Source organism: Lichenostomus cassidix, chromosome Z (genome assembly GCF_008360975.1).
Source record: "Lichenostomus cassidix isolate B80296 chromosome Z, HeHo_3.0, whole genome shotgun sequence".
Classification (NCBI taxonomy): Eukaryota; Metazoa; Chordata; class Aves; order Passeriformes; family Meliphagidae; genus Lichenostomus; species Lichenostomus cassidix.
In genome coordinates, this window is record NC_139511.1 from 65,785,145 (window position 1) to 65,806,806 (window position 21,662).

Consider the following 21,662-nt stretch of genomic DNA (forward strand, 5'->3'; position numbering starts at 1 on the left):
CTACCTGGCCCAGAAGCCTAAAGCCAGGTACCAGAAATGCATTTGAAACCCTGAATATATCCTGATAGGCAGAGAGGGATTGAGCATTAAAAATAATAGATCACATCAAAACCGGCTGGTAGTGAAACTTTCAGTGTCCCAAACATCAGATAAGTTTATTTAAAGGATTTGAAGGTGATGTTGGTGCTGACAACCTAGAGGATCTGTGGACATGAGAAAAGCTGGCACTGCTCTGTGACCAAGAGCCTAAATCAACAGTTGCTTAAACGGTCAGTGAGCCAAGCTGAGACACCTGAGGGAGTCATAATCTATCCAGAATAATTTCGAGGCGGCAGAATGTAGTTTTTGCACTTTATCCTATGTTATCTGTTCAGAGCAAGGGTGCCTAAGGAGACAGGTATAGCAAATATATAATACTTTGGAAACACACACATGCAAACACAGTCTGTGCTACTGCCCAAGGTCAAGCCTGATACAACATCACCAGTGCTAGCCGGGGCTTCATGTCTTTTCAGAAAATAAGGGTAAACTCAAAGGAAAACTCTACAGTCCTTGCATAGGATTGTATCTATCCTAATTTCTGCACAGATCTCTACTCCAGATGCTGTATTTAGCAGCTGCAGTTCAGTGAGTCTGAATTCAGTGAGGGCTTTGGAAGCTTCTCTGTGCCCATTCTACTTGGAAGAGGTCCTTTTTCTATTCACTCAATCCAATTGCTGCTGCTCATCGTGACAAATGCTTCGGCAACACCTCTCCCAAAAATTTCTCTGCCCATGAAGCCAAACCACTTTAAGTTAAAATATGCAATGTCACAACCTAAAGCTTTCTCGACCCTACTGACCAAAATTACTTTCACTCTCTGACCTCAGTCTATCACTTTCAACATATTTCTTCCATGATTTAGAATTACTATTGTGTCGTACAAAACCCTACTAACCAGGATAAAGGGCTCCCCATAAGATGTTGGGAAGAGTGAGACACACTACCCACACACACAGAGGTAATGACCTCAGATTTCCTAAAGCACCAGGAGCCACAGAACTGATAATCACTAATCTGGTAATCCTGGCAGCACAAGGATGCAAAAGGTTGACTGGTTGTCATCAGCATATTGATGATTACATGATCCATATGAACTCTGGATGTTGCTGTATTTGCGAAACATTTTAGAAAAACAACAGTCACTGCTCACCATCAGCACAAAGATGTAAAAGGCTGACTGGTTGTAATCATCATATTGATGATTACATGATCCATATGAACCCTGGATCTTCTTGTATTTTCCAAACATTTTAGAAAAACAACCTCCAGTTACCAAACCTCTCCCAGCTGTGTACCCAACTGACATGGCATATAATTTCAGCAGAGGGTGAAAAAAGGATGTTTATATTTTTAAGGGAGAGCAGAGAAGAGAAGGTGGTTATAAGCCGTCTTTCAGCAGTAATAACATGAACAAACAATAGACTTTCACATCTTCCAAACAAAAACCTGAAACTTCCTTAAGCTCTGACACATGGCTTTTGTTAATTACTGTGATTCTTTGAACCCTGGTTTCTGGTGGGGCTGCAGCGTGACAAGAAGACTGAAACAATACACTGTTTTGATATGGAAGGCATGTAGTTCCCACAGCTTCTCAGTGCATTAAAATAGGACTGCACTCATTGAATATCTTCACTCAGCAGTAAATTTAATTTACCATCATGGCCAGCACAAATACCCTTATAGGCTTTCCATTCCCCCAAAACCTTGCCTTTTAGGGCAGACATGGGAGATAACTTTGCCACATCCATTTGTACCAATTACATCCCCAGTACGTCATTTCCACCACACAGACTTGGCATACCTGCTCACTTAGTTAAATCCCAGGAGTTATGAATCCTTCCCAAGCTGACCTGATCCTTTAGGCAAAACTCAGTTCCTGGCTTGCCCAAACCACAACCTAATTTGAGAATGTGTCAGTACTCAGTGGGCACACAGACGATGGCATTAAGGGCTGGACACACCCCTATTGCATTGAGGTGTTCCCTTTATTTTCATAATATTGCAAATATCTTCCTTTGCTGCTTTGTTATTGACTCACACATCTAATCCCCATGCTTCTTTACTGAGGAAAGCCACTCTCACGCTGGCTGTAGCTTGTGTGTGAGGCTGCCTGCTCACACCCCCTCCGTGACAGCACACCATCACACTTCCAGCTGTCTGCTTTCAGTCTGAGGCTTCATTGACCACCGGCTGCCAGTGTGAAAACAAACACAAGCAAGTAATGGTGAATTTGTCCCCTTTGGTGGAGTGACAGGTACTGCTCCCGTTTGTCTCACTCACCACAGCTTGTGCAGACAGATGTGCTCTCTTGGCTGACCTTGGCTCTTCCTGCCTTTCAGTCCCAGGTCTTTTTTCTTGGGTTATTTTAGACTCTCAATTTTACCTGAAGGGTCCAACACCTCACACCTGTATTTATCAACAGTCTCCCTCAGGAGATTTTTTTCCTCCCCCATTATTTTTTTTTCCTACAGATTTCAACTGTAATCAAAATCCACGCCCCTGTTCAGTTTTTTTTTTATTTTCTGGTCTTTAAATCTGACATTCAGTTTCCGTTCCAAAATTTCAATGATGGGTTATCAGCCTCCTATCACTGACATCCATTTTTCATTACAGTTTCAATTTCTCTTTGTGCTTTCTGGGAAAAAGAATGATCTAGGAAAAAACAAATCTCCTATTTAATTTGTGGTGTGGTATTAAGTACCGCTCAAATATTGGTAGGACAATTTCATAGCCTCCTTTTCCTGAATTAATTAAAAACTCATAAACACACAAAAAACATTCTGTAGTCAGAAAACAGGCAATTTCCTATTTGTCTTAATTTTCCCAGGCACCAGCTATGGTCAGGCAAAGTGAAGAGCTGCTTCTGTCTCCTCTACTTGCTTTCCACAGTCTGTGTCAACCCTTCTGGACTCTTTGTTGTTGTTGTTCCATTTTCCACTTGATTTTTTCAATTATTTTCTTGATTTCTTTTTACCCCAGGTAATCTGCACTGTTCAGTAATCAACTGGGGCTCAGAGTATGTGAGCACTCATGCAGGTCCAACCCCTCAGATTAACAGGACACGTGTTGCTTCCCCATGTTTTCAGGGCCTATAGCAGAAATCATTTAAGGCTCAAATTCCCAGCTCCTCATTTCTGGGGAACTGGGGGTACAAGCTACAAATAAATTATCCCCTCTCACCATAGAACTCCTTTGTACCCACAGGGCTCTGTGAATTGTCTCTCCATTGCTTGCACGTCTGCAAAGACAATCCACCTTGTGGTTTGATCACAGGCACTGAGTATTTTAAATACCCACAATGAGAAGCTGCTTTCACAAGTCTTGAGTAGGGAAGGGCTGTTTTCTCACAAATCAGATTCAGCCTCATTTAAGAGAGATAGAAGGGATCAAGGCAATCCCAAGCAGAGGCTGGGGAGAGAATGGATTGAGAGCAGACCCGAGGAGAGGGGCTCGAGGGAGCTGGTGGGTGACAAACTCAACATGAGCTGACCATGTTCACTCACTGCCCATAGAGCCAAACGTGCCCTGGGCTGCATCCAGAGCCCTGTGGGCATGAGGGGAAGGAGGGGATTCTGCCCATCTGCTCTGCTCTGGTGAGACCCACCTGGAGCACTGCATCAGCTCTGGGGTCCGTGCACAGGAGGGATATGGACCTGCTGGAGTGAGTCCAGAGGAGGCCACTGAGATAATCAGAGGGATGAAGTATCTCTGCTGTGGAGAAAGGCTGAGAGAGTGGACGCTGTTCAGCCTGGAGAAGGGAAGCCTTTCTGGAGATTTTAGAGCAAATTTCAGTACTTAAAGAGGCTACAAAAGAGCTTAAGAGGTACTTTTGGCTAGGCATGTAGTGACAAGACAAGGGGGAATGGCTTCAAGCTGAAAGAGAATAAGCTGAGATTAGATATCAGGAAGAAATTCTTTACTGTGAAGGTGGTGAGGCACTGGCACAGGTTTCCAAGAGAAGCTGTGGGTCCCACAACCCTAGAAGTGTCCAAGGCCAGCTTGGATGGGAGTCTGAGCAGTCTGGTCTAGTGGAAGGTATCCCTGCCCATGGCAGGGGTTTGGAATGAGATGACCTTTAAGGTCCTTTCCAACCCAAACCATTCTACAATTCAATGATTCGGGTTGAAAACAGAACTGCAAAACTCCTCCTGTGTGAGGAGCTCCAACATGTGGAATTTATAGAGGTTCACTGAGCGCTGTACTGCAAACTGGAGGTGGAGGGAGGCATTTCCCACCACCACAGTCTTGAGCAGCAGAATGAGAAAAGACATGGCACAACCTGGATGAACGCAGAGCAGATGGATGGAAAATACGTCTCATTTCTCGGCCCCATTTCTCTAGACAAAGCTATATAATACATCAGATTCAATGATAAATATGAATTAGAATATACTTGGTGCCTCTGCTCCTATCATTTCATTCCCAGAGTCTGTGAAATGACCCATGTTAAATACAATCATTTTTGGAAGGGTTATTTTAATCCAGATCATGGGGTGTAGTTCAGTACAGACTGAAATTCCTGCCCAGGCAGTGGTCATATCAGATCTGAGGGCGCAGCAAATTGTGCCTTAGTATGAGAAGCAAGCACCCAGAAATGAGGGGAATTGGTCAGAAGAACAAGATTTCTCCAATCACTTTTTCCACCAAATATCCTGTGGTATGTATACACACACAAAAAGTTTAAACAACCCAGTGCAGGTACAAATTCAGAAAGCCTATTTTGCCTCCACTCACCTTTTCATATCAGGTCAGTTTTTGCACATAAGTTTGGGTTTTTTTACATTTGTGTTCAGCTGATGTAATGATCACAAACACCCACAGGTCTTAGAATTCTCTTATTTTTCAGGCTAAAGTACTAACCATCCAACCAATAACTCAACGTATGAGGAAGCAGATCCCAAGCACTGAGCATCATGACAGAAAATCTTGAAACCTTCTTGTGTTGCCCATTGCTCTTCGTGAAGTAATGATGTTAAACACCAGACATAGGTCCCTAAATTTTGAACATGTATCACTTTACACTGCATTTGGAGGCACAACTGAGAAAATATTAAGGGCTTAATGTAGATTAGGTCCTCAACCTCCCTGTTTTCTCCATGCCTCTGCTGCCATGGGCTAGAGCTGGACAGTCACATTCACTCCCAGGAATTGCTAAGGACATCATAGTGCAGTGTTTGCCAGGTAAGTGTTTGCTCTGGTAAGAGCAGTGTAAAGGCCTGGCACACTTGGCACAAACTGACCTTGCCATGTGCCACACAAAGGCATGTTTGCAAAGGCGCCTCTTTGAACTACAGCTGTGCCAGCTGTTTCTGTCAAATTTGTCAAAATTTGGTTCCAAAGAGAACAATGCCTTTGCTTTTCCCTATGAAAAGCAGAAGCAAAAATTCCAGCCGTTAGAAGTAATTAGTACTAATCATCTTTTAGCACTGAAATACATTACTATTTGCATTTCTCCACCCCTCCTTACAACCTCTTGTGTTTGAATACCTCCAGAGCAAAACAGGGAATAGCATGTGTTGTACCACTCCCCGCTTTGCAAACACAGAAAGCGAGCTGCAGGGTGGACAACCAGAACGTGTGTTTTGAATCCCAAAACTAATCTTTTTCAGGACTAATATCAGATTTGGCAGAACTAAACCCAGAAGAAGTTTAAGGCATTGTAAATGGTCACTCTTGGCATCAGTTTACAAAAGGAGCGTAGACTCCGGTTGAAATCTACTGACTCAGGACAAAGTGCTTGAAAGTATCCCTGAAACCTCCCCGCTTTTTCCATACCTGAAGAGGTATCCTGGATGAGGTGAGCCAGCCCTACAGCTATTTTCTGGTGCTATTCCAAGCTATATATACAGAAACCCATGAAACTCTGCATTCCCACCCCTACACTCAAATGTGCCAATGCAATTAGCTGTAATTGCTGGGAAACAGGCTCAGTCTGTTATCTGCCACGTCTTAAAGTAATGATCCAACATCCTCCATCTGTCTTCATTAAAACACTCTTTAAACTGACACCGGGATGGCAGTCAAAAAACTGCATTCAGCTCCTTTGGGTGAGTTAGTTGCAAGGACGCTCAGGTTACGGATCAACAGCTGTGGCCGAGCGGGTTCCCAAAGAGAAACGCAGTCTGATCCCTCTGAAACAAACAATAGCAGCTTCCCCGGGCGGCTGCTGCTCCTGCTGCTGCTTGGAATCATGCACAGCTCAGCTCACTCCACCCAGACGTCTCTCAGCTCGCCCGTAGGAAAAGCTCAACCCCGAGCGCTTTGATTAAGCTTCGCAAAACTCTTGGGTCTGAAAAAAAAAACCCCGCAAGTTTTCTGCGCCCCCCAAAACTGGCAAGGAGAACAAGCGAGAGGAAGGGAAGCGTTAAATCTTACCCTTGAAGGCTTGTAAAAGTCACAACAACAAACTTGCTGCCCTCCATAGCACTCCGGTACACTCCTCTCTTCTCATTTACACGCAGCTTTATCCCCTCCCAGGACCGACGGCTTCGCTCGCAGTCGCAGCGCCAGGACATTCACCTTATCTGCGCTGTGCGATGGGCATCGCGGGTCCTCTCCGACACCCTTAAAACCCGCCGCTGACTCTCTCTGACATACAAAGTCCCGGCAACTACACTTACTCCAAGTTCCCTACTTCTTACTTCAGTGACTGGTTTGGCTCCTTGCCAAATTTTTTTTTTTTCTTTCCCCTTTTTTTATATTCTGTTTCCTGTAGATAGAGAGAGTGTAGTAGCTCCCTTAAAAATAAAATGTTTCAGTGCTACAAACCGTGGAAGAGTAAAGCAGAAAAGCAGAGCACCTAGGCTTGGGGAACCCCAATTAACTCCAGAGGCAACAGCTGCTCGCTTTACCTACCTCTTGACGACGAGGAAGCTTTCAAAAAGAAAGCAAGCAAGTCAAAGAGTCCAACATATCAAATTCGTTTCAAAAAGGATGAACTTGAGAATGGATCCATTTCTTAGCAGCAGCCCTTCTCTCTGTGTCTGTAATGCTGGAGTTGGTCAGGACTCCTTAAACCCAGAGACACAGTCCTACAAGCTCATCCCAAGGCTCCACCTCACCCACTTTCCAAAGTTGTGTGTAGCAAAAACTCTGCAGAGAAAAGCCTCATAGAGCACACTTGCATAACCCAACCACAGAGCTTCCTCCAGCCAGCCAGAGGATTGCTTCGGCACCGAATTGCTTGCTCATCCCGAGAGCATGACCTTCCCTTGCCCTCTGGGACACCTGCCTGGCCTCACTGCTCACAGGGACCATCCTCACCAGAACCCTCCACCACTCTTGAGAGCCTTCCAAGCTTCCCACCTCTTCCCACCTCTTCAAGGAACAAAAGATTTGCATTTTTTCCCAAGTTGTGGGACCCTTCACAATACAGTGCCCTCCTATATGCCAGTCCCCTGGCATTTTACCTACCAGGTGCTCTAATCTCCAGATCAAAACTGGGGCAACTACAACTTTAATCCATGCGTAGCTTCCCTGTACCTATGAATTGCAATTATTTTTAAAGCACCATATTATTTACACAGTCATGTTCACACTGTGCCAGGAACATGCCATTTATTGTGACAACAAAAGAAACTTTAACATTTCCATGTGTATTTGTGTCTGTTTTTTGCCTTCAGTTTCTGAGTTTTCCTACTGGGAAGATCATGAACACTGTTAAAATTAATTTCAAACCTACCCACTTGAATGCATTAATCAGCTGATTAATTATAGTAACACGAGAGTCAAAGCTTTGCCAAAGAGTATTTTCTAGAAAGTGAAATCTTCAGTAGTCCTGTCAAGAGGAAAGGTGTGGAGGACTCTGGAAGCTGCAGTGGCAGTAGTCCAGTGGTCATGAAGGTTGAGATTGAGTGACAATGAAGAGGACACTCCAGCACCATAAGCAATTTCTGAAAGAAGAGCAAGAGTCTTTCCTTTGCCACGACTCCAGGGATATTCCAGGCCACACCAATATGAGACAATGTTCACTGAATTGGCTTCCTAATTTGAACACACAGTATCCACACACACACAGCCATCATGGGACATGGCATAGGACTGATCTCCTCAAAACCCAGGTCATTTTCAGATGATTATGACCTTGAAAGCATCCAACTGGAGAAGAAACTCCCCCTGCACTAGCCATTTCTTATATTCTCACCACCCACACCTCATTTCAACAGCAACAGCCCTAGTATCACATTTTTTCCTGCAAGCAAAAGTGCAAGGATCTGGATTAATTTCAGTCCTTCTACATATTTGGAGAGCCCCTTGGTTTTGCCTCATTCTGGAGGTTTCCTCCTTCTTATAACTTTCATCTGCTTTTCTTCATGACATTTTAATATGTTGGTTGATGACGAGTCATTCTACACTACTCCTACTTTCTTTGCTGCTTGTCTTTATATTTGCTTCATACTATTTTGACCTCGGCCACAGTCATATTTTCTTTCCTAGAGTTAGGTTTGTCTCCTTCTTCTGACATACAAGTGGCACCAACCATAAAGTCACCCAGCCTTGGGGCTTGTTTAGACTTCAAAATAGCTAAAAGTTTAGTAGGCTGTTTTGTTAATGATTTTTCTTGGCTCTGAAATCCATCTCACATACATTGGCCATGACTTTTTCCTTCTGCTATGCTTTCCTTGTGGACTCCAGTGAACCTGCTCACATAGGAAGCTCAACATACATGGAAGCACCCAGAAGAGCAGGAGTGACTCAGGGTTATGAACCCAGCTCTGGGTTCTCTTGTCCTTGCCTTACACTTTGTTTCCTGGATAGCATCTTCCCAATTGCCACAGGATTTGCATCCTCCTTTGCAGATTTCCAAACACTCCAGGGAGCACTGCTGCCTGCAGTGTCACCTGTCACAATTTCAGTTCCTGTATAAAGGGTGTACACAGTGTCTGAGTGTCCCCTGCAGCCAGCATGGTTTGGGCAGAGATTCAGCTGCAGCAAGGCAGCAGTGACTTGCTGAAATCCATAGTGGTGGGAAGAAGTTAAATCTGTAGCTTTTCCAGTAAATGAGCTATTTTCTTGGTCAGGCAGCCTCCTCCATACTGTGCTCCCTCACCTTTGAATCCTCCACTTTTCCAACTGCCCACCAGTCACAGAGGGCTAGCTAGAGTGGGATGGATTTAAATTCATGCCATTAAGAGCTTATCCTAGGACTGTATCTGGGAAAATGACTTCCAGTCACTCAGCTTCTGCAGCATTTCAGCTGTGATCAAGACACAAACCTGAAGCCTCACTGACAGTGTTTTAAGGGGTGCCCTCAGCCCACCCTCCAGATCAGATTCTCTCTCCCTCCAAACAGCAAAGCTGACAGAGCAGAGGATCCTCTCTGGAGGACCCAGAACCCAAACATGTCTGATCACCTAGTTAGGCTTTGAAAGTCTTACTATGCCTTTGAATAACTGGGGAGAACTAGAGGATAGGAGAGAAACAGGAGAGAAGCACATGCTGGAGCATCCCACAATGTAGGCTTAAACCCAATGTCAGTCCTTGCGAGAATCCTTCCTTATGATAATGCCATTTTTAAAATTGCTGTTATCTTGATGCTTTCCCAACAATCCAAGATCCAATGTAGTTCACAAGGAGCACTGGTGGTCTTTGCTTTCCCTTACAGTCTTATAACTGCAGTCTGCCACTCCTGACCTGCAAGGTTTGGAGATTGACCTGCTCTACCACAGCTGCTGCCACTCTCTCTAGAGAAGCAGCTGTGGCTAGTGAGCCAGGCTGGGCTCCTCACATGCCCAGAGCAGGTGCAATCTCCATTTCCACCCACCCAACCTCATCTCCATCTCCCAGAACAGCACAAGTTCATTGCTCATCCTAACCATGCTAGTCACTCTTCCAGAAAAGCCTCTCTACATGACACTGGAGGGTCTCCTCACACACCCCCAAGGGCCTATCTTAGATGACTGAATCTCTTCCCACAGCCTATGCTTTCCTTGTCCCACCTTTCCCCACCAGTCCTGACCAGTGAGGAGGTCCTTGCACAGGGGAGGGATGAGTAGCCTATTTCACTGTGGGGATCCCTGGAACATCTGCTGTTTCGAGCAGATGGGTGCAAGGGGTCAGATGGCCACCTTGTCCCAACTGGCTTTCCTATGAGAGACTTTATGTATCCTCTTGCTGTCAAAAGTCAGTGTAGGATGCATGAGAGATACAGGACTGAAAGGAACAAATCGGGACATTATTGTCCATCCCTTGGATGTGAGAGAACTGTTTAAAAAATAGAGTGTAAGGAGAACATCCAAGTAGCAAATTGCTGTAGTCCAGGGAACACCAGCACAGTCATAAAGGGAATAACGAAAGACCAGGGGTCCCAGAATACACTGTTACCACATGTGAAGTGCACTGGCACTGTCCTTGATCCCTGTGGAGGATGTGGCAGATGGAACTGTCCTACTGGGAGCAGAAAGCACACCACAACTCTGCAGAGGAAGGGAAAATGAAATCCTACATGTTCCTGTTACCACGACCTTGCTGTGGGTGGAAAATGAAATGGGCAGAGGAAGGAATGTCATGAAGTGACCAGTTGCTCCAGGGCTGTCCTTGCCTTTTGGGAGCTACTCTGCCCAACTCATTTGACTGCTCCTCCAAAGAATTCCAAAGTAACTTAATTTGAAGGGATGCTCTGGATTCCTACCTGTATGCATCCATCTCTCTGGGTATAATCTGAATTGTGCAGCTCTAGCACTGCAGGTTCATACAGAAGTATTCCCACACTTCACCCGCTGCTCCAGAAGCTGTGAGATGTCCCTGTACACACCACATGGAAATGGTCAGAAAATAGCTTCTGTGAGTGTGTGTGGAATAACATGACTCATACTGATCAGGATATGGTGGAGTGCCACTTACCTGCAGCAGGGAAGGAAGGGTGTGTGGCTAGAGATGCCTTTTCTCCACCAACGCCCCTTGCCCAGTATTCCAAGCCCTTAACAACGGCCAGCTAAGGAAATCATGAGGTATCAACAACGCCCTAGACTCAGGTCTTTAAAAGGAAAGCAACAACTTGCTCGGGCAACTATTGACCTCATCTTCCTGGCACCAAAACCTGCAAATGTGATACCATCTGATGCTTTAAAACAGAAATTGAAATAGTGTCTCTCTCAGTTGTTGCCTTTGCAGCCCAAAGGAAATGCAGCAGAACTGAAAACATTTTGGCCAAAAAGCTTTCATCCAGGTACACAGATTGCTGTGAACTAATTATTCTGCCCTCAGTTTGCACTAAAGGGCAGATAGAACTGCAGAAAAAATCAATTCTGTAGGGAGCAAGGCCCAAGGCTAATTCATTTCTGAGTCCAGTTCCCACCAGATTCGGGATCTTGTGTTTACAAACACCCTTCAGCCAAAAATTTCACTGCTCTGGTAGGGAAAAGCCTGTTGCAAGGGGAGAAGTCTCCTGGGTACCTGAAATATTTGCTCTGATCCCATGAGAAACAGCGATTTGATGGACACAGATATTGGTGGAAACTGATGGACATCCACCTGTCTCAGTGTTATGTTCCTGGAATAAAACTCTGTGTCTCTTCCTTAGCCCATGGCACTGCACATGCCCAACTGCACCAGCAAAGGACAGGGATTAATCAGCTCCTGCAGCAAACCCCAGAGGTGTCCACACTGCGTTTAACACATATTTCCTAATCACTGCCAGTGAAAAAGAGGAGAATCCAAGGGGGATACTTGGGAGGGCTTGTAAAAAGCTAATCATGCCAATGTAAATAGAAAAAAAAAATCAATAGCTGAGGGCAAAGCAGCAGCCCAGCTCGTTAGAGTATCTGAGGAGAGTGCCCTTTGTAACAGGGATGTTGCACAAGGCAGTGGCTGCCAAAAACACATATGCCGAGCCTGGTGACACTTCAGACACTATCACATGGCTACTCCTCAGATATACATCAAAAAGCCCAGCTCAAACCACTGAGGAATTAGGATACCCCTCAGTTGGACCCCATGGTTGAACACAGAGGAAATCCAACCCATGCCAAACCTCCACATTTTACAGTCTTCCCAGACTCTTCCACACTTTTCTGCACTAGGTATGTGTGGAAAGGATGGGAAATCCCTGGATATGTATGGGGTAGATCACTTCTGCATTCCCTTAGCCATCAGCCAAGAGATCTGAAATTAAGTCCTTCATGGTTTTCATTACATGTTGCTCTGACAGTCAGTTATCCATCCCATGAAAGGCTTAGCGGTGTTCCAAGAGAATTCCTGTAAATATCATGTCACATCCATTATGCTCATAAGCATTTTAACCATAATTCCAAATTAAACATACTGCATGCACATATATAAGTACTGTCTGTTTTCCAAGTTAAAATCATATCTATCTTGCCAGGAAAAATATAGAGACAACTTGCTGCCTTCCATAAAATTATCCCTAGTATCAATGACCTTTTGCATCTTTTTTAGTAATATTTACTGAATTAGGTGTTCAAGGCCTGGCTAGATTAGTCTGGTGTAGTGGAAGCTGTTCTGTCCATGGCAGAGGGTTGGGGCTAAGATGACCTTTAAGGTTTCTTCAATCCAAATCATTCTACGATTTTATAGTTAGGTCCTTATAATATTATGATAGCATTTGATGGCTAGATGGTGATAATCTGAAAGAATTACCATCTCCCACTTTAGAGAGGTCAGAGGGCTTTGGGAGTCACTGGCTGATGTTCACTTCAGGGATGTGTGGCAGGACCAGCATTCCATGAATCCATGATCCCAAAAGGGGATGTGAGCACACAGGAGTACAATACTGTAATATAATCTGTAGTGCTGATGTCTGGGACTGAGTGACTTCTTGACCTGTCAGAACTCAGGTTCTGTGAACTCTGAGAAGAACAAGGAAGCTCCAGCCTGGTGGCAAAGGAGCATGGTCAGGAAAAAAAAATAGCCATCATATAAAGCAAGGCCCAGGGAGGCTAATGTATTGACAAGAGAGAACTCGGCTTCCCTCTGGAACATCAAACTTTGGATAATTTACCAATGATCTCTAAAATATCTGTGCTAATGCCATATTACATAAATAGACACAAACCAATTTATTTCCCTGGATATTTCCCCAACAAAACTGCATGACATTTTAATCAACAGTTTGCACTTCAATTGCAGCACCACCTTGGCAGTAAATAAGCCATATATATCCACAGCTCTGCCAGCATGGCCACAGCACATCTCAGGTCCCAGCACTGCCAGCCTTTCCTTTTATTCAGTGCAGGTTTGATTTATGTTACATTGTTCCTGCATCTGTTCTCCAGGTATTTAACAGAAGTGCATGTTCCTTTGCACTTGCATAGGTGAGAGCAAAGACCTGCATTATTCCCATCTCCATGCACATGGACAGTCATCTTTTAGGCAGTGAATTCCTGTTAACTGGGATAGAAGTTGTGGATGTGAATCCCTCTGCAGCCATATGAAGGAGAGGAACAACCTGGGGCCTTCAGGATGTGATGTTAGAGTTAAGGGGTGCATGCTTTTCTCCCAGCAATTCAGGGGAACCTGAAATGCAGCAGCAGCAAAGTCAGTGAGAAATGTGCAGTGCACACAGCCACCAGGATGCTGGGGGTGCAGCTCATTTGAGGTTAATCATTGCCATTTCTGCTGTTGGGGTATGATGCAGTATCACAGAAGATCCCTTTAAAATCAAGGAGATGTATGAAAAGGGGGGCAGGTATTTAAATTAAGCACCCTATTCCCAATGTTAAAATTTCTCTTACCACTTCTGGTTTTCATGTGCTGCTAAAGGGTTAAATAAGTTGTGGGCCACAAAAGAAGACACAGCATTTGCTGTTTCTGATAGAGTGATCAAGGTTTTGTTGGTGTATCTCCAGAAGGCAGTGACACACAGCCTCAAGCTGGTAATGTGCTAATGAAGATACAAAAAAAAAAAAAAAAAAACCTCCCAAAAAAACCATAATCAAAGACTCTGGGACTAAAGGGAATGAAGTAAGCTTTCAGCAGTACTGTGCAGCACCAAATGCCTAGTCAGGAGAAATAAAGAAAGTAGTTTTCTTAAAAAGGAAGTTAAAAAAGCCCCACAAAACCCATGGCCCTTTATCTTGGTGTGGCACCGAAGCATAAAAACTGAACAATTTTTGATGCCTCCTCCCCACAACGAGATAGATAATCTTTAGATAATCACAGGATATCCCAGCTTAAAATAATAGAAAGAGAGGTGGAAACTGCCTGAGGATTAGTGCAGACAATGAGAAACTGCTCTTAAGCAAAATCATCAGGGTGTGTTTTGTTATTTTAGGTTATTTTTGTGCTGTGTTCCATCATTTCCAAACCTGCGTTTTTAACTTTCTTAGCAGCTTTTTAACATGCAAAGGGAACATACAAGAAGACTGGAGAGGGATTTTTGACAAAGTCATGCAGTGATAGGACAAGTGGGAATGGCTTTAAGTTGAAAGAGAGTAGGTTTAGATTAGATATTAGGAAGAATTATTACTGAGAGGGTGGTAAGACACCAGAACAGGTTGCCCAGAGAAGCTGTGGATGCTCCCATCCCTGCAAGTGTTCAAAGCCAGGCTGGATGGGGCTTTGAACAACCTGGTCTGGTGGAAGGTGTCCCTGCCTATGGCAGGGGGCCTGGAAAAAAATGATTTTAGAGTCCCTTCCAACCTAAACCATTCTGTGATTCTATGCTTATAACCTTGAATCTTGGCAAAGACAACACATTCCTCATTCCAGATGTGTCACAATTCGAAAGCACTGCTCTGCACTGCTCTGCACTGCTCTGCCTGTGGCACAGCTCCACACTGGGCTGCTGGTACCCCCCGTGCCCAGCTGCCCATATAACTGCTTAGGCTGGTTTGACAGCAAATATTCACCGGGCTTGAGTTAAGCAGAAATGTCTTCTAAGGACTGTTAGTATCTGGCCAAGTTCCCTGGGTGAAGCCAAGTACTAGAAAACACATGTAATCCCTAAAGACTTTGTAAAGATGGTGTAATCAGAACAGAATAAATGCTTTGTGTCAGTAAATGAAAGCCATAATTTCTCTTAGGAAAGCAAGATTGGATTAGCTCTGGGGATGAGTGTGGTACAGAGATGTAAACAGGTCAGACAGAGGTCTGAGTGTTTCTCTGGATGCCATCTGCTTAACAGGTGGTGTCTGCTCAACCAAGGACTTGAATTTTTTCCTACCATCAGATTGCTGTTTTGGCCATGGGAGAAAAAAACAGCATTAAACACAGAGGGGGTAGTCAAAGGCAGTGTCCCAAGTGAGTTTGCAGAGCATATTTGGGAAGAGCATATTTACACTAGTCCAGAAAAAAAATGCTGAGAAAAAAATGCTGTTTGTAAACCAAATAAAGAAAAGCACATTTGCCTGGCCAGATGACCTGCAGCACAACTTTGCAGCCAGGGCTGATCAGAAATGAAACTCATGACAATCCAGAGAATGACAATCTCTGGCAAGATCACAAAGTCAAAAGTAGTATCTGGTGTCCAGCTGGAGCTGAGAAACCTCTCTGGCACGTGGTGAAGTTGTGCTTCACACAGCTATACCTTGAGACTCCCAAAAATGCCTGGGACATGAGACAACCATGCCAGTGAGGCATGAAATTTAAATAGACCAAAGTGTATATTGCTTCATTAATCAATATGTGATGTAGTGGAAAGATTTTGGATGGATGGTTTCTTGGAAATTTGTTTCAGTCTGCAGCTGATCTTGCAAGCAATCTACAATTTGGTTCAGGTTTTTGGTTTGTTTTTCAACTCTTTTGTTAGTTAATGAAACAACAAGAGGCCTCCGTGGAGGCTCTGACATCACTTGAAGGGGAAGAGTCAAAGAAAGAAGGAATGCACTTGTGGAGCTGTGAAGGCTAGGCAGCAGACACAAAAGGATTGACTTTAGGAGCATACCAGGATGAAGGGAAACAGCCCTAGAATCAGACATAAATTGAAACACAAACCCATTGCTTGATGGATATAGTAGAAAGGAAAAGCATTGGGAACCAATAGATTTAATGTGGGATGCCTGTGTTTGCAGGCAGGAGAACCTGGAGGTTCCTGAAATGTATCTGGGAGGTCTGACACAGGCAGTGAGGCATCAATTGATCTTGCATCAGATAGAGCTGGAGAGGATGTTAATTGGAATAGTCATGGTTTGCAGTCCCACAAATAAACATAAATCAGCATCAGTTTCAGTTTACTCTCACATGACAGTTCCTACAAACTACAGCAGATCAGGAAGAGATACACATCAGTTTGGATGGCTTTGCTGGGGGGGAGACTCATCCCAGCCAGTACAGATATACAGAGCCTTTGGGAAAAAAAACACTCAGAGGACCTGGCTCCTAGGGCAGAGGGGTCTAGAAGACAAGGGAGAGCAATCCTAATGGGAATGCAAGACATCACTCCCTTGCAAACATGCATAAATTAAGCAAACCCATTGTTCTGACTCTCCTCACACCTGTACCTGTATCTTTTGTAGTCTTGTAAAGGCAAATCTGTACATTTAAGATGGAAAAGTAAACTAAGCCCTGTTTGTCCAAGAAGTGAAATGGCAGGTGGGGAGTGCATTGGCAACATTTTCCAACGACAACAAGACTATAAATTGCACACAGCAGCTCTTACAGAAGGGCAGGGGAAAGCAAGTGGAGGTCTTAAACTAGTGAGTAATCCAGATTCCCACTGAAATTGCAACCAGCAGCAGCTGCACATCCCAGTCAATTCAGACTCACGAGAACAACGGATCAGGAAGGAAGTAATGGATGAAAGAGTAATTGAATCACCTGTGGAGGCAAGCAGGGAGCTGCACACACCCCTGGAGTGAGTCAGGGGAAGGCAAAAGGAGTATTGTTTATCTATGGATCACATCTCTTTCTACAGACCTTTCACTGCTCCTGATTGGAGTATGGCATGGGAAGCGCTGGCAAAATCAAAACATTCCACCTTTAAATTGTGAAAATCAGCTTTAAATATTTAAATACAGATGTAGATTAGATACAGAGCTGTAGACAGTAGAGCAGAACTCACCTCCTTGACCTTTCCTGTTGCGTGAATCTCGGGTACTCAGGTGGGTTTTCCTCCTTGCTTCTACACCGCTTGTGCAAGAACCCCCAGGGCTGAGCACAGGCGAACATTTATGAGTCCCAGACTGGACCCATGGGTGTGAGGGACTGGACAGCTACCCAGACTAAACACTGCCAATCTAACTGTGTGGAAGGTGAGTCTCCAAAGAGCACAGTGTCCCTCTGACACAGACAACCGACTGCCTGGTCATAACCCAGGGATCTGTCTCCTCTGATAAACTATTCCCAGTGAAACTGGGAGTGTGTTTCCTGGCTGATTTGAAAGGAGCTATACTGTCACCAAACAGCATGATTTACTGTGATACCAGCAAATTAGCCTACATCTTTGTTTCCTTCCTTACAGTGATTTTTTGTTTTGCTTAAGCCTGGAATAGTGACTTTCAGTAATGCAAAACGGTGTGTAGGTCATGAATAAGCTAACACGTAGAACCAAAGCTGAAGTGCAGTAAGTCACACATTTGACTAAATAGAGATCCACAGGGAGCTTTTATCACTAAGAAAAATAAGCCATCCACTAGAAAGGAAGTAAACAGTTACTTCAGTACTGTGAATTGCAGTGTTACCTTCCTCTGATGCCTTGCAACCGAGTTAATGCTGAGGAATTGAGTGCTTTGTATCACCAATGGTAGGGCCTTAGCCTTTGCTTTCAATTCTCTTTTTGAAGTAATTTAACATTTGCAAAGTTAGGTAGCACTGCAAGTTCACTTCATCTAAAACAAAAAGGCTCTTTACCCCATGGTTTCATTTAGCAAAATATCCTAATGGCTTTCATGGGACATCTTTTTCCTGTGTCAGGATACCTGAGTAGTCACAGGCAGAGAGAGAAAAGCAATGCTTTGTGGAGAAAATCCTCCTTCAATACCTGCTGAAGTGTCTTACTCCTGTGATGAGAGTCAAAATAGTGCCAGATGTGAGGAAACATCAGAGGACTTTATATCTGATGAGCGAGGATTTGAGGGGGGGGGCGAAGGGGTGATTTTTCTCAGTAGTACAGAAGATACTTTGGATGTGTTTCCTCTAGGAAACACTTTGCAAAGTCTTCGGGCATCCACGAATCGCCCTTTTGCACTGTGTCACATAGTGCCTTAATGAAGCAAAAATAACTACGCCAAGAAAAGACTGTCCAGGAGAATCCTAACGCTGTGATTTCTATATAAGGGTCTTAAACAAGTAGTGCAAATGCTTTTTCCCAGTCTCATACCCTCCAGTTTTAAAGGCAGTGAGACCATTTGTCACTTAGCACACTACAGGCCAGAAAACAACTTTCTAATTGGCCCATCTACCAGTTTAAGAGAGGGCACATCTCCTCCAAAGATACTATGTCAGTTACTGTGCAAACCCCTTCATGATGGAGGTTTGCATTACATCATGTCTTTATTGTTAAATTAAAATGCAATTGCCCATAATGATGATAGGGAGAACTCAGACCACCTTCCACAGAGGAGGAGAAGCCCAGCTCTCCCTTCAGAAATTAATACAAGGAGAGAAAGGGGGCCTGGATCCAAAGCTAGTAAAATGAACTTGTACTTTCACACTGACTTTGGAGAGCTTTGCCAAAGCCACGCTGCTTTGGCCCCAGCTTGCTGACACAGTGAGGCTGGCACTACAAACAGAAAACTCTGACACCAGGCTCATTACTGAGAAACAACATTTAGAGATGCAGGAATATTCCAGTATGAGGGGAAAAAAAAGGGGGAAAAAGTTGCATAGGAAAAGCTAGCTGAAATCTGGGCTTCTATGCAAGTTTTTACACTTTTGTCTTAGAAGAAGAAAAAAAATAAATCGCCCCACCTGGGTGTTCTGTGTCGTCTCTTCAGCCTGGAGCTGTTTGTCAGGACGAGCAGAAGGGATTGTTTTCAGCACCATGCGAAGAGCCGCAGCCTCCTGCGAGCTGCCCGGCCGGGGGGAGAACCGGCGAGGGAACACCACGCTTTCCAGGATCCAAACCCGAGCAGGGGCAGGCTGATCGCGACCCAGGAGTTACAGGATGTCTCGGTGTGCTCCGTGTCCTCGATAAGGGCTGCAGAGAGGGGAAAGGCAAAGTTCCCGGGGCTGTGGGTGGAACACAGTGGCACCGCGCAGCGCTGAGTAAATAAAAACCAAAGTGATCCTTGGACTCGGGTGTGACACCAGGTATTGCAAAGGTTTGTACACCATCGGCAGGACTCTGTTTCATCTCCGAGAAGTGCAGCCCAAAAACCCGGCTAAAGCAACAGCGAGACCCTGAGCTCAACTTTTGGCAGTCAGATTTGCCTTCTTGGACAGCACTCAGATGGAGAATCTGAATGGTAAAATATATTCTCTCTTACAGATCTGACATTTCGCTGCCTCCCATAAGGACGGATAAAATGCATAAAACTACACTACTTCCGTGGGGTAGTTGGTTGTCTGGGGAGTTTTATGGGGAAAATACAACAGGATCCTGATTCACATTTCTGAATTCCATGGTTAAGAGGGAAAATAGTGTAGGTCCAACTTTTGACACAGTTTTTGTTTCAATGTCCTCTTCAGACTAAATAAAAGGTTTACAAAGATAAGTCTAAGATAGAGAAGAGACAGAACTAATCTAAAAAAGCCACCTAAGCACAGCGGTGATAGGGTGCAGTGTGAAAACTTGCGATAAAATTAAATTGTCTAAGTAATGACATTTATCTGCAACACCAGTGTTGCATACTTTCCTACAGTTTGATAATGCAGAGTTCCAGTGCTAATTCACAAGTTTTGATTTGCTTCTTTAAGGTCTTTTTACAGCCTACTTTTAGGTTTAATGACACCTTCTGCCTGAAAAAATTCCAAATTAGTGTCAGGTTTAAAAAGATAAAGATTTTTTTTCAAAGAAACATTTTTTTTAACATTCCTTGCAATATGCTAAATTATTGAAGCAGAAGCCCTTCTAAAAGGTAATTCACACCTCCTTAACCACCTTATCACTTTGGGGTTTTTTTGTTCTGTCTGTTCTTGGTTAATGAAAAGAGATTCATCAGTACCACTGTTCCCTGCAGCCTTTTTCAAACGAGATCTATTCTTTGGCTTTCCGTGCAGCAGATGGGATTGCAAACATAGCAGTGAAAGCTTACCATTTTATATAAAGATCTCGCAGTAGATAATAGGCCATGGTTATGACTAATAGGGTCATGTGGACATGACCTAAAGAAGGAAGGAGAACAGCCTGAGCAACACTGAAATGAGACTCAAACCCCCTCTCACATCTGTGATAGATCCTGGGCAAGTCAATAAATGCTGCTGTGCTTCTATTTCCTTATTCATAAAAGGAATAATAATGCCTCACTTCATCAAGAGACCAAGTAGGAGGCATTGGCAACTACAAGGTGTTCAGAGACACACCACTGACACCTCAGAACGTGAGAATTTCTCAGTCTCTTTCGTGTAACAAAGGCAGAGGAGTCCCAAAGTCCTGTTAAACACCCCCCAGCCCCCAATTGGGAATAAGAACATTTGTGGGGATCACAAATGAAAAAGCTCTTTTTCTGTTTACTTTCCAGTTCTTTTATTGGTTCATGATACTATTATTGAATCAGAAAGCCTTCTTGAGGAAAAAAAGGGGCCACAGAGTGCAACAGAAATATTACAGCCTCTCCTGTTAGCATTTTGCCTCCAAGCACTACAGCTATGAGTCAGAGAGCTGATAGGAAGACTTTTTACATAGCATTCAGAATTAGTCTTGGAGGATGCATGAAATTACAATTCTTTCCTGTCCTTGCTGTGTTGGTCACTAATGTAAAAATAACTTCAAATTAACAATGGTTAACAATTTGGAGTACAGTTTTAGATTAAAGTTTTTGTAGCATGACAACTCCCTTTGGAGTTTAAAAGCTACTGTGTAAGAATGATGCAATTTTTAAGGGAAAAAAGAAAGACATGCTGCTGCCTGATAGAAAGTGTTGCAAGAACTGCTTAAATGATCTGCTGTTCCCTTAATGACCCTCAACACTTTTCCAGAAGATGACTTCCAGGGGAGCCTTTTCAAAAGCTGTTGTCCCCTTTGCAAAACACAACTTTTTGGGGAGCATTTCCCCTTTCTCCCATCTTGTGGACTGTGGGTCACACCATAAACTCTTTCTTTCTCGTGCTCTGTGAATTCAGTGTCTGTTCAGAGCTACTGAGGGAGTTTCTTCACCCTCAGTTTCTGCTTTAGAAATATCCTGCTGTGCTGTAGCTTCCTCCTGTAGCTGTCATGTGCTGGGAAAGGCATGGCAATGGACAGACTTCTCGTGATTTCTGATGGACTCTCATGCTGCCAGTAACAAACACACCAGAAATCCTGGAATTAAAAAATTTAGAATGATACTGCAACAGTGAGTTATATCTTAGTTAGCCAGGAGTTTTTGAATCTTCAAAATTTTTGTAGTGAACTGTGTTTGATTAGTTGAGGAATGTTTGACTGTGATTTTAGCTGGTTTTGATTTAAATCTGTGTTGGTCGAGTGTCAGGAGAAAACTCTGAAAAATTGTCTCAATGCACCTGCAGAAAGTAATTCCATGGATTTATACCCCCTAGAGAACTTAATCAATAGCTGAAGAACAAAATTCAATAGAGAATTGTTTAATAGTTATCATATAACTAGAGATTAATTAGAAGTCATAGAA

General features: G+C 43.8%; 1 protein-coding gene across 5 annotated transcripts in view; it reads right to left on the reverse strand.

The window, feature by feature from the left end:
• The window catches only part of LOC146425141 (phospholipid-transporting ATPase ID-like), a 91,094-nt gene extending 71,985 nt beyond the window's left edge, over window positions 1–19,109 (reverse strand). The window contains exons 1-3 of one of the 5 annotated variants that reach the window (XM_085042250.1): window positions 18,847–19,109; window positions 10,885–11,080; window positions 10,673–10,785 (exon numbers count right to left, since the gene is read on the reverse strand). The gene's annotated coding sequence lies outside the window, so the exon portion shown is untranslated. Of the gene's footprint in view, window positions 1–6,417; window positions 6,861–6,897; window positions 7,314–10,672; window positions 10,786–10,884; window positions 11,081–16,999; window positions 17,126–18,846 lie in introns of those variants that run through there. The other 4 variants (XM_085042248.1, XM_085042251.1, XM_085042249.1 and 1 more) reach the window with 4 other exon arrangements.
• Between the last annotated feature and the right edge of the window lie 2,553 nt (window positions 19,110–21,662).